Here is a 5236-nt window from a genome sequence, read left to right on the forward strand (position 1 = left end):
TTAACTGATCACATCTGCAAAGACCCTGTGGCCAAGTAAGGCCATGCTGAGGTCCCGGGCGGGCGCGGGCTTGGGGGGCACCCTACTCAAGCCCCAGCCGAGAGGTCACGGGCACCCACCCTGCGGGGCTTGTGCGAGCCGGCCGCACCCCGCCCCCGAGGACCTGAGGCCTTGGGAGCCTGGCAGATAGGAGTGGTCCCAAGGTTAATTAATTATTACATTAAAAATTCACCCGTTAGGGGCCCTGCAAACAGGAAAAGTATTAATCACTCGTTTCCTCAGAGTGACAAGTGCATTTCCCTAAATTCCTGTGCTGCTGACTTAACCGAATGCTAATCTCCCGGCTGCCATTCCCGTGAAGTCACAGCTCATGAATATTCCAGTGTCACAATTTGCTTTTTAAAAGGACAGACTTATTATTTCATTTTTAAGCTTGCTGTCACGAATAGTAATTTTCCAGGCCCTGAAATAATGAAGTAGCTGTGATTTTCTGGTCCCCCAGACGGTCCCCGGGAGCCAGTCCCCGCCCTGTAGGGGGCCGGGTGGGGGTGCTGGGCCTCCCCACCACGCACTCCAGACACACAGTCAGCCCACATGTCAGCCCACGGGAGCATCGCTGAATAAGCCGCGAGCTGGCTGCGCCCCCTGCCCTTGCCCTGAGCACTTCACAGTTTATAAGCAGGTGCCCCTCGGCTCCTGAGATCCTGCAGTCACTCTAAACGCCTGGGGCCACAACCGTGTCACCAGCCGTGAGCCGGCCCAGGAGGCAGGAAGCTTTGCAGAGGAGCTCACAGAGGCCAGTTCAAATCCCGACACCGAGGGATCCCAGGCAAGTCGCTCCGGGCCTCCATTGCTCACCTATGAAAAGGGGTCTCAAGCCAGGATTTGACCCAGGCTTACCCAATGCCAGAGCCAGTGTTCTTAAGCCCCTCACTGCAGCCTCAGGTCTGGAGAGACAGAGAACCAGGACCCACGGCCCTGTCGTTCGGAGCTTCGATTTCCATGGAGCAGGAATGATGGCACCCCAGAGCAGACGGAGGAGGGGTACCACCCAGCAGCGTCCCCAGGAGCATCTTCCCAGTGTGATCTCTACCACCTGATGCAATTATAGGCCATTCCAAGCGCCCAATAAACCATAGCAATTCACTAAATACGTGTTTAAGTGGAAAATCAGATGCCATGGCTCCCTTCCATAATTGTTCATATTGGAAGGAACTCCTTTTCAGAGATGGGCTGTTGGTAGGTGGGAAGCTCCTTGGACCCCATCCCTCTTCCTGAGCCTCGGTGCCCTCTTCAGCGCTGGCCTCCCTGCCCCCAGCCTGTCGCCAGACAGACCCTAAGGGCCCTCACCACGGCCATCTCGCAGACTGGGGGGTACCTCCTCAGCCTGGCCTCGGGTCGGCCTCCAAGGGGGCCGAGCCCCTCACCCCCAGCCCCGCACCCCACCCACCTGGGCTTCCCCATGCTCTGCACCCACAAAGCTCCCGCCCCAGCTTGCACTGTCCCCCAACGACCCCCGAGACTACACTCAAGCATCCCTCTGCTGCAAAGCCCACCCTGGCTGCCCCTACCAGGCGTGAGTCCCCCTGGATCCGAACTCCGGCCTTCCCGTTTCCCTGTCTTCACTTCTGCCTCTCCCTCCTCACTGGCAGGCCTCTCTGTCTCCTGGACCCCGGCCCCAATACAGTGCTCGTGGGAGAACAGGCAGTCGGCCACATTCTTGTTTGTTTTGAACGAGTGAAGAATGAATGAATGAACAAGTCACTCTGGGCCTCAGTTGCTCATCTGTGAAATGGGGGAGGGCCACGACACAGGTTTACTCTGGAAATAACGTGCACTGACAAGGTGTGGCCCCTGAGAACTGCTCTCGGAGCATCACATCACGTCTCACTTTTCCAGAACAGAGCTACGGAGGGTGTGTCCAGCCTGGGGTCTTGACCTCCAGGGGCCCACGGGGCCCTCTGCTGACAACCGAGGTGCCGCCACGCGGGCCCCAGGGCTGGGATTGAGGAAAGAGTGGAACTCTTCCGGGGTGGACGCACCCAGGACGTACCCACGCCTAGGCATGCTCTGATGGGCGGCCGCGCTGCATGCGCAGAAGGCACAACCGACCCCCGCTGAAAGCCACTGACGGGGACCAGAGCAGCTTTCCCGTAACCAGGCGTCTTTAACTGTCCCTGGGATCCTGTCACAGAGAATCTGAGTGGCCAGGGCCTCCAGGGGCTTTGTTTCCGGAAGGCTGTGTGCTCTCTGCTGAATTGGCATTTGCGGGACGTGCTGTGATGTTTCACAGGGACGCCATCGGCGCTGTGGGGGGGGGGCTTGGGGGGCAGAGCCGCTCGCCCAGGAGTGCTGTTTCCAGGCCTGGCCCGGGGCATACGTGCCAATAGGGACAAGAACAGCACACAGGCCTCTCCCAGGGGCTGGGGCCATGCCACCCCAGCGGACAATGTTGGTGTCGGGAGCTCTCAGGCCAGCCGCACACAAGAGAAGCGGGCAGGTCTTCCCCGCCCCCTGTCCCAGCCTCACCTGCACCTCTCCTGTCTTCAGATGGGCGCCCTGGTTCCAGGAAGCCTCCGTGGCAGTGGGTAGAGTCAAGAGGCCCCTAGATGGACAGGAGGCTTCCTGAGGTCATGCAGAGTCACTACAGAGCAGGATGGGACCCAGGCCCCTGAGAGCCTGTCCCAGCTGGGGTGGTCCTCAAGTGCACAGCCTCGGGCAGGACCGGCCCCCCACCCCTTGCTGGAGAAGCCCTGCAGAGCCCGAGGTGCAAGGTCCTTGAGAAATGTCACCTGCCCGCTTTGCCAGAGCGAGGAGCAGGCGGACAGATGTCAGGAAGGCCCCAGCATCTCCTGCACCCGGACCCCTCCCCCTTCCAGGTGCGGCCGTGTCTCTCTCCGAGGTGCTGAAACACTGCCCCAGCTCAGGCCATCCCACTGTCCCCGTCCCCACCCCACTGTTCCCCGTCCGTCCTGCCTGCGGTAATCCTGTCCAGCCCCTCCACCCACACTGTTCACCATCCTCATGTGCTCATTTTTTATTTTTAAAATTGTGGTAAAATATATATAACATAACATTTACCATTTTAACCGTTTTTACGTGCACAGCTCAGGGGCATCAAGCACATTCACATCCGTCCCTAGAACATGATGTTCATCTTCCCAGACTGAGCCTCTTGTCCCCACTAACCATTGACCCATCCACCCTACTCCAGGTCCCAGCCCCCAACCTCCCCCTCCCTGCGTCTGTGGGTCTGACTCCTCCTGAGAGTCGATCCTTCAGGATTAGTCCCTCTGTGCCGGGCTGATCTCACTCGGCCCCATGTCCTCCACGTTCATCCACATCGTAGCAGGTGTCGGGATTCCTTACTTTTTGAGGCTGAATAATATTCCATGGTGTGGATGAACTGCATTTTGTTTATCCATCCATCCATCCATCCATCCATCCATCCATCCATCCATCACTGGACGCTTGGGTTGTGTCTACTTTTTGGCTGTTTTGAATAATGCTGCTATGAACGTGGGTGCACAAATATCTTCTCAAAACCTGCTTTTAATTCTTCTGGGGGCATACCCAGAGGTGGGATTGCTGGGTCAGATGGTAGGTTTATGTTCCGTTTTTGGAGGACCCCCCATCCTTTCTTCCACGGTGGCCACACCACTCGGCATTAGCACCCACAGCACGAAAGGGCTCCCAGTTTCCACATCCTCGCTGAGACTGTCATCTTCTGGGTTTGATGTCAGCCATCCCAATGGGTCCATCCTTCTATTCTTTTCCTCCTCCTGTTTTTTTGCTTTGCTTCATCTTGCGGGGAGTTTTCCAGGGGCAGGCATGATGGTTGAGAGCACAGTTCTGGAGCCAAACAGATCTGGATCCAAATGCTCGCCTCGACGCTACCAGCTGTGCAACCCCAGCCTGCTGTCAGAAGAAAGGCCTGGGGACGCCTGGGCGGCTCAGTCGTTAAGCGTCTGCCTTCGGCTCAGGTCATGATCTCAAGGTCCTGGGATTGAGCCCCGCATCGGGCTCCCTGCTCAGCGGGAAGCCTGCTTCTCCCTCTCCCACTCCCCCTGCTTGTGTTCCCTCTCTTGCTGTGTCTCTCTCTGTCAAGTAAATAAATAAAATCTTTAAAAAAAAAAAATAAGAAGAAAGGCCTGGAAGGGGCCAGCAAAGTGCAAACAAGGGATCATGACAGCTCTCTTTATTGTCAGCATGACCTGGGCTGGGCTGTATGTTTAGGGAGGAATTTCATGCAGAGGACGGCTCCCACAGGTGACCCAGCTGCCCAGGAGCCGCGGAGGGGGCCCCACCCTGGCAGCCCCCCTCTGAGGACAGCACCTCTGGGGGCGCGGGGCAGGGTGGCCGTGGCCCCGGAAGCACCTCCTTCCCCTGCTCTGAGGCGAGCATCCGCAGCGATGATCTAACACTTCCCAGTTCTGAGATAATGACCTCTGAACATGCACAAAAGAGCTGATGTCTGGGCGCCCCCGAGGCAGGAAGCACCCGGCACCGATTCTGGGAACACGAACCATTTAAGTGACTGCCTTGCTGAATATTTCATGATTTACATTAATGGCTTTCTGGTGTTTTTCATAACAAAACTGTCCACATTATGATGGGTTAAGATGTGGTTATTCCGGTCACTCTCCCTCTGCACCCCCTCTCAGAGTGCCGGCACCGTCCCTCTGTCTACCTGACTCCTCCCCACAGGCCCCCGAGCCCACGTGTCCCAACCCAGGCTCCCCTCCTCCAGGACCCGCGGTCCCGCCCGCAGCCGGGGCTCAGACGCCGAGATGCGCCCATAAGCTGGCCTGGGGCCTGGGGCTGGAGGGACCCCCAAAGGCCCCCGTCACATGCTCCCTGAGAGCGCCTGGCAGCACCCCCAGGAATACACTTTCCACGTAAGTAATTAAAGTGCACACTTTATCAGATTTCCTGAGTTTTTACCTAAGTCCCTTCCCTGCCCAGGGTCCCGTCGCAGACCCACCCTGCAGGCAGCTGTCTGTCGGGGGCTGCTCTGGGCCTGGACAGTTGCTCACTCAGACTTTCCTCGTTTTCGATGACTTTGACGGCCTTGGACAGCACAGGACAGGGATTTCGTGGCGTGGCCTCAGCTGGGATATGTGCGACGGATTCCTCGTGACTGGACTGGGGCGGCGGTTTGGGGAGACCCCGGAGCTGAGGTGCCTTTCTCAGCCCACGTGTCAGGTGCACACCGTCAGTGACAGGCCAGGTGGTG

This window comes from Phoca vitulina, unplaced genomic scaffold, assembly GCF_004348235.1.
Source record: "Phoca vitulina isolate PV1807 unplaced genomic scaffold, GSC_HSeal_1.0 scaffold21, whole genome shotgun sequence".
Classification (NCBI taxonomy): Eukaryota; Metazoa; Chordata; class Mammalia; order Carnivora; family Phocidae; genus Phoca; species Phoca vitulina.